General features: G+C 33.6%; 1 long non-coding RNA gene across 5 annotated transcripts in view; it reads left to right on the top strand.

The window, feature by feature from the left end:
- The window catches only part of LOC141485747 (uncharacterized), a 726,844-nt gene extending 715,399 nt beyond the window's left edge, over positions 1–11,445 (top strand). For all 5 annotated transcript variants that reach the window (XR_012467407.1, XR_012467408.1, XR_012467409.1 and 2 more), the window contains one exon: positions 10,632–11,445. This is a non-coding gene — a long non-coding RNA (uncharacterized lncRNA). The remainder of the gene's footprint in view (positions 1–10,631) is intronic.
- The last annotated feature ends 747 nt before the right edge of the window (positions 11,446–12,192 follow it).

Here is a 12,192-nt window from a genome sequence, read left to right as displayed (position 1 = left end):
GAACGACAAACAGATTTTTTTAACAGATTTAATGAACAAATGAACAAAATATGTGAGGCAGTGAATCATAGGAGCAATACAATACAAATTATATTCAAAATTATATGTCAAATATCGAACATGAATACTTGATTTAAGATATTTCCTCAACCCTGGTTCTACATCCATATACAGTGTCACCATTAAAGTGCGCACCATATGGGAAACTTTTTTTCGAAAAGTTTCAATGAAGTTTAACTTCGGCACTTGTTTGTGCTTTAAATTTTACTTAAAATGATGCGGCCAACTGCGACCCACTGAGTGTTTGTGAAATTCAATGTTTATTTTTGAAAAATATTGAAAAAGTCCATTTCTAGATCGAATTTAACAAAAAGTTACTTGAAAAAGTTGTGTTCACGGCAATTTTATATCCATATGCCAAATTTTATGCAACTAGGATAAAGTTAACGTTTTGCTTATTTTTGACAGATATCCCCTTTATTTTAAAAAACAAGTTCGGTTAATTGTCATCAATTCATGTATACATAACAAACTCATCATGGAGTTTAACTTTTCTGATACATTTTTACTTATACGGACATTTTTAGAGAGAAATTAAAAATTTTCTATAAAAATTTTAACATGACTGGTGCAAAGTTTCAATCACTTGGCTATTTTCTCAAACAAACCTTTGATTTCGAAAAAGCAGAGACAACTAAAAAAAATGCAAATAATTTCGATAGAACTATTATTATTATTATAAGTTTTAAACACAATAATATTATAGAAAATACAAATGAGTACAAAAAATTACTTATTGATCTAAATGAGGTTGTCAAACACTTACAGCCTACATTTCAGTATGTCGACCTCCACGTTCAATACAAATTATGGTCCTTCTACTGACATCTGTAACTGCATTTTTAATAAATCGGGGATTTATATTTGCACAGCACTCGCGAATGGTATTTTCCAGATGTTGTATGTCAGTAAATGGTCTACTTCGGTACACTTTTTGTTTCAGGTAACCCCACAAGAAAAAGTGTAAAGGCGTCAAGTCGGGTGATCTAGGTGGCCAATAATGTTCCCAGTTACGTCCAATAACTTTGCCTCTGAACATTTGTTGGAGGGACTGTATTGGTGCGCCATCAAGCTGATACCATAGGTCGTATTTAATATTTGAAGGCATATTATCTAAAACTTCACTAACCTCTTTATTTAAAAGGTTGAGATAACCGACGGATGATGAATTTTCCCTGAAGAAAAATGGCCAATTATTTGGTCGTTAAGTATCCCACACCATACATTAGTTTTAAAGGAATATTAATCACCACATTCAACTGTGAAATTGGGATTTTCTTGGGCCCACCATCGGCAATTTTGAAAAATTACCGTTCCATTTGAAGAGAACGTTGCCTCATCCGTCCATAAAATTTTATACGGAAACTTTACATTTTCTTTTCTCTCTCCTTGAAACCAGAATGAAAACCCCAAACGGACATCAAAATCTCGTTCTTTTAATGTGTTAATAAATTTAGACTAGTAAGGCCAAAATTTATTCTTTAATAACATTTTTTCTTTCTCTCTTGTAATCGATATTTTTATAATATCGGTTAAGCTCGTTTGCCCGTGTTCAATAACTTTTAAATAAATGTTAAGTTGGGCTTCCTGATCATATTTACTTGGAGTGTGCTTTTTCTTAAATTGATTTGCTACGGATCCTGTTTCTCTGAATTTCGACATTATCCTTGACACAGTAGTATGTTGAACATTTTTTCCTGGATGCCGTTCATTAAAAATGTTAGCTACTTGCCGGTATGGTGTATTCTCACCACATATCAAAACTATTTCTATTCTTTCCAAAAGAGACAACATTATTGCAACAATAGCTGTTGAAAATTTGACAAGTAAATCAACAGCTTGACACTACCATAACATGCATTTTGTTTGTCAAGACCTACTTAAAAAATTTATTCAATGTGATTGAGCATCCTTACCGCCCTAGTTAGTGTTTATAAATAATCTGTAAATACTGAATATTGAAATTTTAATGTAATCTCAACTCTAGTAATTTTATTAATACTCATTGCAGTTTTTGAGTTGTGTCTGCTTTTCCAAAATTGAAGGTACTGACGTTTGTTTAAGAAAATAGCCAAGTGATTGAAACTGCACCAGTCATGTTAAAATTTTCATAGCACATTTTTAATTTCTCTCTAAAAATGTCCGTATAAGTAAAAATGTACCAGAAAAGTTAAACTCCATGATGAGTTTGTTATGTATACATGAATTGATGACCAGTAACCGAACTTGTTTTTTAAAATAAAGGGGATATCTGTCAAAAATAAGCAAAACGTTAACTTTATCCTAGTTGCATACAATTTGGCATATGAATATAAAATTGCCGTAGACACAACTTTTTCGAGTAACTTTTTGTCAAATTCGATCTAGAAATGCACTTTTTCAATTTTTTTCAAAAAAAAAGTTGAATTTGACAAACACTGAACGTCAGTGGGTCGCAGTTGGCCGCATCATTTTAAGTTAAATTTGAAGCACAAACCAGTTAAACTCCATCATTGAAACTTTTCGAAAAAAAAGTTTCCCATATGGTTGCGCACTTTAATGGTGACACTGTATGTTTCAAATTCATGATGTTAACATTTTGTATTTGAGCTAGTTGTTACCATATTTTTCGAACAGAAGTTATTTTCCTGCTTATTCAATCATTCTCAAGTGTAACACGGTTTTCTTTGATTAAAATTATAAAAATACTTCATCATGATACAGTTTTCTGAACAACTGTGATGTAGTATAAAAAAAATGACAAAATATTTCAACTTTCTGCTTTTCTCTGAAACACAATTTGAAAAGTGTCCTGCACTGGGGTATTATACAAAAATCTCAGGTTTTCAAAATCCGTACAACATAGTACTTTTTTTAGTTATACAAACGTAGCCCCAAAGTAATGAAACCCAATTCCAGTTTTGTTATTCAAACAATTTGGTTCACAAATAGAGGCAAAACAGTTTATTAGCGAAAATGTGAAATTTTTGCGATAAACAACACAAAAAAACTGGATGGACGTATGTATCTCCGTCAGTGTATTTGCGCTTTTGTTCGAAACTCATTCGGTCTGTGATTTATACGTGACTGTCAGTTTAACAAGCGAAATACGTTGTGAAATATTCGATCGGAAGTTGATTCGCGATGATTATGCAATTTTTCTTTATGGAACTGGAGTTCCGCTGGAAAAATGAATGGGGTACATTATTTGATGTTCATTAATACTAATCCGTCAATTCTTTGAAATCAACGATTGTTGCTGATGAACACGTCGACAATACGGATTGTTGATTTTCACATCATTTGTTATTGTCGAATTTGTATCGTGAATGAACTACTGATACAACTGAACTCATGTCACACAAAAATAAAGACTGCCCTGAAAAGTTCCAAACTTTTCAGCTAATACACAGATGGAGCTACTAGTTTTAAATTCATATGATCGTTAGTTAACCCTATAACAGATTGTCTCTTGTCTGGCCATACTGGCCAGGAATTTAGATCCCAGACTTATTGCAGCAGCCTCATTGCCTTCCATATTGGAAGACAATGAGGCTGCTGACTCCCTTGCAAAGGAGGGTGCTGCAAGCGGCTTTATCGAACCATAACCTGTCATTGGCATCGCTTCAGGCTTTGCCAAACAAACATTGAACACCTGGATGGCAAGAAAATTTATGGACTTCTGGCAGAATCTTCCACGATTGCCTCACTCTAAGACGTTTATTCACCCTTCGAGGCTTGATACCAAACAGTTGTTGGACTACAGTAGGGATGAACTACAATGTCTAACAGACCTTCTCACAGACCACTGTCATCTGAATCATCATTGCAGAGACTCGGACTGTCGGAAGACACACTGTTTGGAAAATGATGAAACGCTGGAACACATACTTTGTGCCTGCCCCGCAGGGGACCAAATCAGGTTCTCAAAGTTCGCCAGAGCCCTACTCTCATCATCTGACCTGAAAGACCACTCCCCATACAAACTAATCGGCTTCGTTAAGAAGCTGGGTTTATTTGGTCGAGTGTGAATAGGTGTGAGCTGCAATAAACCCTGGAGGATCGAATGGGCTCACTTACTTTGGACTTATCCTAGTTAACTCTAACGTTCAAGACACGTCAGCTCATTTCACAGCTATTGGACTATCAGTTCGGGGTATAGAACATTTTGAGTGAAGCAACTTTTGTTAATCTGAAGAAAATGCATGAAAAAGATTTCCGTGTGTTGATAAAGTATTGCATTTTGGCGAATAAAATACTGTTAAAGCCAAGACTGAGCTTGACTTTATTTGTTCAGACTTTGCACCAGGAAAGTCAACCGTTGAGAAGTGGTTTGCTTAGTTTAAACGGGGTGAAATGAGAACCAAGCACGATGCATTCAGTGGGCACCTCAAAAAGTCTGTTACCGACGAAGACATGTTATCGACAAAAAGTCCACAAAATAATTTTGGATGACCACAAAGTGAAGTTGATTGAGATAGTTGAGGCTCTAAAGATATCAAAGGAATGTGTTGGACATATCGTGAATGAATATTTGATTCAAAACGATCGTCAACTGAGTGTACTGCACGTGGTGAAATGACTCCAAAGCGTACAAAGACGCAACAGTCGGCTTGCAAGGTTAAGGTATCAATATTTTGGGATGCGACTATATTGAAAAGGGACATTCATCAATAGCGACTATTACATAGCGTTATTGGAGCGTTTAAAAAACAAAATCGCCAAAAAGGGCCGATTTGAAGTGATAGAAAGTGCTGTTTCCTCAAGGCAATGCACCATGTCACTATGCCAAAATTATATGTGTGAAATATGTATGAGAATAATTGAGATTTTTGAAATGTTCCTCTTAGTAATGGATTCAATTTCACTGATTTGAATAGGATAAATGACATAAATGAATGAGATGGGTGAAAAAGTTCATTGAACGGTAGAACTAGGATATTTGGCTTAGGATGACTCCAACACAATTACGGTTACTGTTCAATGGTACTGCAGTAACTACTAAATAGTACTAATATAATTTATTTTCTGATGACGCCAACTTATCTGTTGAAAAACTTCTATCCAGTGAATGCACTGCGAAATATATATACTCACCAGGAATTGAAAAGTTGATTCGTAACCGTTTTCCCGGTTTTCAATTCTCTCAGCCAGCCACTTTTGAGAATCAATGTCCAATTTTTCATTATTGTACGGACGCGAGTGTTCATCAGGTTATACATTTGATCAACTACGTAATGAAGAAAAATCTACAGTTGAAATACGTAGTAAAGAAGCAGCTACAGTTCGGGCGAAGAAAGAATACACATACGCCATTAATTTGGGCATTCGACATAAGTCGTCTACAATGTGAAGAAAACTCAGAACTGTGAGTACTGCTCCGAATAGCTAAACCTCTCAATGAAGAATTGCTTTTATTCCACTAGCCAACAAATAAAAAAAAAATTGAGACTAATATTATAATGGCTGTACATGAGACTTTAGCATCCTGACTGCGACTTCAACATCAAAAATTTTTCGAATGAATGTAAATATTTTGAGTTATAGTTATTTCTATTTTATACAAAAATTTTTAAATATTATAAGGAAATATTAGATCGAAACAAGAAAAAAACAATATATTTTGAGGATAACAGATTTTATTTACAATACTCATGAAAAACAGTCAAATAAAGTCTTTTGTGCATAACCTGTTTGCAAATGTTGATTTATATGTTTCATCGTTTTTCCTCATAACGAACCAACAATAATCACCCTTCATTACTGCATCCCATCTGTCTTGGTAACGTTGCTACATTGTCAGTATGTCTTGGTGGAACCTTTCTCCTTGTCCGTCACTGACAGCACCCAAATTTTCTGGAAAAAACTTCAAATGGGATTGCAAGAAAAGGATTTTGAGAGACATTCGACATCCCATTCTGCAGTAGTTTTCAAGTAGTTAGTAGTTCTTCTACAAGTGTTTCGTAATTTTCTACTTTCTTGTTCCCTAAAAACTGTGAAACAATTCTTTTGGAAGAACTCCACGCAGCTAATTCAACGTTACTTAATTTTTGATCAAACTGTTGATCACTTAATAGTTTTCTAATTTGATCCAATAAACATACCTTCCTGGAGCTTTGCATAACTTAATTTTGGAAAAAAGTGTTTAAGATATTTAAACACATAATGCTTTTACAAAATTTTTCACTAACCCCAGTTTAATGTGTAACGGAGGTTACAAAACGTTTTTGGAATTAACAAGAGGTATATTCTTCACGTTAGCTTGACATGGAATATATTTATCTCTCGGAGACCATTCTTTTACTTGATAATGGCTCTGTGTTGCCCTACTGATCCAAAAGCAAAATCCGCCCTGAAGACCTAGTAATAGTCCTATGACTTTTAGGTCACCACATATTTGCCATTTGTGCGTAATAAAACTCATTGCATTTAGAATAAGTGACATACTTTCGTGTGTTTCCTTCATGGCAACTGCATGTCCAAGAGGAATAGTGGGTCTTTGTTACCATTATGGAGCAGAACGGCTTTTAAACTTGTTTCAGACGAACTTACAAATAAACGTCATTCGTCCGGGTTATGTGCAAATCCAAATGTTTTTCACCACACCATTTGGATTCACGCAAACACACATACTATCCTGCATAGTAAAAAACGAAGGTAACGGTTCCTAAATATTGTAACTTTGGTTTCAGGGGCTAGTAAATTCCATTGTTGTAATCTAGACCCTAATAGTTCAGCATTCTCTTTGGGTAAGTGAAGGAAAAAGGGAAAATCAAATTTGGAATGTCGTGTTCATTAAATTTTTGTGAAAAAAATCATAACTCAAAAATCTTACGTGTTTGGAAATGTTTACTATCATTTTCGCATTTATGGACCAAAAATTAACACAGAACTGCCTTTGGCATTACAGTCGTAAATTAGCTGTAAACTAATGTTGTTGAAGTTCACTAACCCCATATGGTACGAGTTTTGGTCCATTTTTAAAGAAATGACCGGACTTTATTGATTATTCTGTAAAAATAACTAGTATCTGACAGTATGCGGAATATTAGACAGCGCCAACCCCAATTCGAAGTTGAACTTTAAGATAACGATATAAAATTTACTCACAGTGAAATAGGAAAGCCCGCATATTAGTTGTGAAAATAACTAACTGGGTGTTCACACTAATTGAATTTTACCACATTGGTACTTTACATAAATTAACAATGCATTTCTATCTACTGAATTGAGAGATTAGTTTTTGGGAAACGAAGTTTTTTGACTTTCTACTCCTCCATACAAACCATGTGGGAAGGAAAAAAGAAAATAAGATCACAATAAACCCTTCACAATTATATGTACATTATGAAAAGAAGTTACTTTCAAATACAAACTGGAAGTTTTTCTGTATGAAAGTGAAGAAATAGAAAGTCAAAAACTTTCTTTTCCCAAAAAATATATTTCCAATATTTGACTTGGATTCATTGAACAGGATCGTTGGCCTCTTTCTTATTTAATATCAATAACCGAAATTAGGATGGATTTCTACCAAACGGACTCGCGTGCGACTAGTTTAGTTTTCAAAAACTGAAACAAAAAACTTGCTTCAGTTTCGAAAACAAACTCGAATTTCACCAAACAAAAAAAAAACCATTATTTATCGCGTGTTTTGTTGTGAAATATTTTCCATCGTTTCCAGTTTATGAACAGTTTTCGTCGCAACTTCTGTAGACTGTGTTTTTTTAATAGGTTGCGATTTTTTTATCTTTCGAGCGATTAAGAAGATTATGAAATTTTGACAGATTCGATAAACGATGACATAGCAATGAATGGAACTGATATCATCGTCTCGTAATTTTCTAAGAATGTCCAATCACAAATTTGAGAACTTGTTAAATGTACTGGGACCAAAACTTTCCAAACCAAATACAAATCACAGATATGCTATATCTGAATAGTTACTTGTTGTTGTCGCCGACCTTTTCCACAAAGCGAACTCTACAAAAACACAGAAAAAACACCTAAGTCTTTTAATCTTTCCGCCTGCCGACGGGACATTTCGTTGTTGACAAAAACAGTCACATGCGACACAAAGTCTTCAATTTGTTCCTTATTTTGGCAACTCAAGTTTTGTTGTGATTTTGCCCGTTTGGTGGAAATCCGCCTTTAGAAATAAATGCCCGTCTATGCAATTTACGTGACTCAGTCTCAACTTTTTCAATATTTGACTAACCTAAACTTCATGTTGTCTTTCCTTCAAGTTTGTACACTCCGATTCCTTGAAGGATGCGGTCGAATATCAAATTAACAGTCCAAACACAAAATAGGTGGTAATTATTTCAACGAGGGCACCATCCATTACGATTTCCGCTTGATGAGCAGCATCAAGAACTTCTTGCGAGAGCCATAACAATTATCCGAAACACAACATCCAACTGGGGCCTAACTCAAACACACCCTTAGTGGCAGATGTTTGTGTTGCTAACATATTAATTTGCGTCGGTTAACGCCAGAGAAGACACCAGGGCTGAGGGCCTCCGTGACGAAAAAATTAAATTCGATTATTTTTTTGTTATAATTCAAGTTTGATAACTCGTTGCATGATAAAATGGGGATTTGGTTTTGCAAAATGTGACTTATTTTATTTGTAACAATAAATTTACAATCGCAAACTACATTGTGGCATATCTATTACTTCGTAATCAACTGGCACACTTTATCTAATGAAGCACATTTTTGTTTTTTATTTTTCGATACCATTTTCATAGTACCGTTTGTCTATAGCTTCAAAATAGGCCCCAGTTTCGATGATTTCATCGACGCTAAATTTCTTTCCAGCGAGCATTCTCTTGCGAACAGGAAAAAGTCCCTAGGGGCCAGATCTGGAGAATACGGTGGATGCGGAAACAATCCTAAGGCCACTTCATGCAATGTTGCCATTGTGCACTGTCTTTCCAGTCGGCAATAACCTTGCCAGTCGGCTGGCAAGGTTATTTTTTATTTTCACCACGGTCCACCACGTGCAGTTCACTCAGATGACAGTCGTTTTAATTCTAGTATGGAATGATGGAGCCATGTTGTTGTTTATTATTAAAATGTTGGTTGGTGCAGGTAAAAATTTGCAATTGTTATTAACCAAATAAGATTAAAAAAATGGTATTTAGTTTTTCGTTATTAACTCAAAAAATATTAATATTTAAGCAATTTTGAAAAAAGTTCGTTGAAGAGGAGGAAATTTTCGATAAAAAAGTTCCAGCTCCCGAAATTCTATCTTCATTATTTATAATTTTAATTTGACGTTGAAAATAGGGTTCCGCGCGGCTGTTACGGCATGCGCGCGCTGCCGCTAAAGAGAGTTTATCAAAAGAAATAATTTTTTATAACATAAAATGTCATTTTAAAAATTTGAAAAGATTCTAGTATCTTCTTAACACATGAATGAATCGAGTCCCGTAGAAAAAAAAGTTTTATCATCATTTTTCAAAAAGTTATTCAATTGTTAACTAACAATTTTTTTCCAATCTCCGTTGGTATAAATAATGGGATAAAAGGTATAAATAATTGGCCTATGAATTTTAAACTTCGTGGAGCCCTATTGATATATATGCTTCATACGATCCTGCGATAAAAGTTCATAAAAATTCATTAAATTGTTAATTATGATTTTTTATAACTATTGCAACATGAAATATCTAAAAATTGTTGATAATTTTTTTTCAATTGATATTTAGCTATGTCTGTTTTCACATTACACAATGGCAGTTAATAACATAGAATATAAATTTTTCACGTAATTTGTTTATTAAATTGTTTTAAACAAATAGCGAAATTTAATATTTTTGAAAAATTTTTTTGCTATTTTTTTGTCTAGAGATAATTATGATTTTTAAAAAATGGTTTTTTAATTTTGATTTTTAATTGTTCAAAATCGATTTTTTTATATTTCGATTGTTTAAATAATTAGTTAAGGAATAATTTTGCTTTTAAAAATCATAATTTACATTTTCAAATAGTTTGTCAAAAAAAATTTTTTTATTTATTATTTAATTGTTATATTTTTTTCTGAAGCAGAAAAATAAAAACAGCTACATATGAAAATGTGCCATATTTTTTTTTATTTATTATAATACTTTCTAATGTCTATTATGATAAATATAATATTTTTTTTTATTTATTTTTTTTAATAACAATTGCAATTTTTTACCTGCACCAAAATCCTTCCCAAATTGTTTAGTGAAAATCTTACAATAAAGTGCTTTGTTGTAGTAATGAATATTACTGGAGTTTTTCCCATCACCAAACAGTTATTTTAACACCTCGACATGTGTTTCGATCACCAAGTGATCATCTTGAAGATGAAGATCTTCAAGATGATCACTTGGTGATGAAGATCTTCAAGATGATCACTCGGTGATCGAAACACGTGTCAAGGTGTTGGTGTTGGGAAAAAACTCCAGTAATATCCATCAGATGAGTTAACATTATCTCACCAAAATGGAAATGTGAATCTTAATGAGATCCATCAAAACATGTAAAAATGAAGTGGAAATGTATTTTAACTCTTGTTTTCCGAATATGTCTCTTAAATTAACTTTATATTTTTTTTTCAGTAAACATGCGAGGAGACACCCCAACTTCGATCCTTCAGTTCTGAGACAACGACGAGCGCCGAACAGAGCTTTTTCCATCAACAGTAGCGATGGCACCCCCTCCGATGTCCTCTCAGACTCCATGCCCAGTCCGTAACTGCTAAAAATGTAGTGTAAGGGCAATTTCTTGATGCCAGTTCCAATTGGTACATTTCGAAAAAACATTTGCTGAGTTGATAATAATTTCTGATGTGTATTCAGCGAAAAAACAATTTAACAGAATCAAGCTCAGTTTGAGTGAGAAAGAAAGAGAGACAAAACTTTTTACGAATCTACAATCGGAATTCATGATATCAGCATATGTTTCAAATTCGTTTCTGTCACTTGAAAACCATTTGATCATCTACGTTTCTTCCCGAATCAATACAAGTTTGATATGAGCACTGGAGGAAATTCTCTGAATATAGAATAATTTTTCATTTAGTATTTATTGTTCAACTTTGTGAATACATTGACGTATCACACTTGTATGTTGAATAAATTGGAACCTCATCAAGAAATAGCCGTGTAAAATTATCATTGTTACTTTACTGAGGTGTTAATCGATCCAAAATTGTATGATACTTTAGTTTCACGGGAGTGAAATGCCAAATCGTGAAAATAGCACTGGATATCTGATGAATCTAACACCAATTTTTTTTCATTTGTTCGAATCTCAAATGGTCACTTCATGTGTGACAACTAAAAATCCACTATCAAATTTAGTTTTTCTTATGCGGGGGTCAAAAATACCAGGAAAAATTCAAATTTCTTTGATTTGATAGTCTGATGGATTATTTCAACATCTCTGTTTTTCAATAAATTCAGGTCTTTTGACACTGGTCGAGCGGCTATCTCTTTCATACTCTCTTATTATTATATTATTACTATTTTCTTTACTTCAGTAATATTGGGTTTAGTTGTGGATGTTTATGGCTGAGCAGAATGAGGTAAATCTTCCACTAGACTTTAACCACTTTTAAATGGACTTTACCACTCATACTCTCGTGTTTCTGAAACATTTTGAGCTCTTTGGCATACGAAATTCCATTTGAAATGCAAATTCTTTTTTCAATATTTTTATCTATTGTGAAAATCTAAAACACGTTTGGAGTTAATTAACAAATTGAGTACTACAAACATACTAAACGACGGATGGCGGTTAAACTTCGTGTGAGTATAGAAGAGAAGACAGTTGTGCCTAATTTTCAAATGATCGTACTTTATTGACAGAAAGCATTTGCAATTGTCGAAAGACATAAACACTGATTTTTAGTGTTTGGTTTTGTTTTACTATTCCATTATCAGAAAATCAACGATATAATTTTCTTATGATGCAACAGTTGAAGAAGATACATAATTTGAAATACTGGAAAAAAATAATAGTTTTAGATCCGGCCTACTGATATTTTGCTCATCAAATTCTTGAAATAATCTTAGCATATACAACCAGTTTGAATGTTGAAAACAATTTCAACCTACAAGCTTATCTAGCCTACTTTATGCGCAGTGTTTTGAACTTACGCCCGGATCTAACATTTTG

The sequence above is a fragment of the Leptinotarsa decemlineata genome, unplaced genomic scaffold (assembly GCF_025532065.1).
Source record: "Leptinotarsa decemlineata unplaced genomic scaffold, Ldec_3_MD MMD2_tig00026330_RagTag_RagTag, whole genome shotgun sequence".
Taxonomy (NCBI): domain Eukaryota; kingdom Metazoa; phylum Arthropoda; class Insecta; order Coleoptera; family Chrysomelidae; genus Leptinotarsa; species Leptinotarsa decemlineata.
The sequence above is the reverse complement of the archived record's forward strand: the minus strand, read 5'-3'. Positions and strand labels throughout refer to the sequence as shown.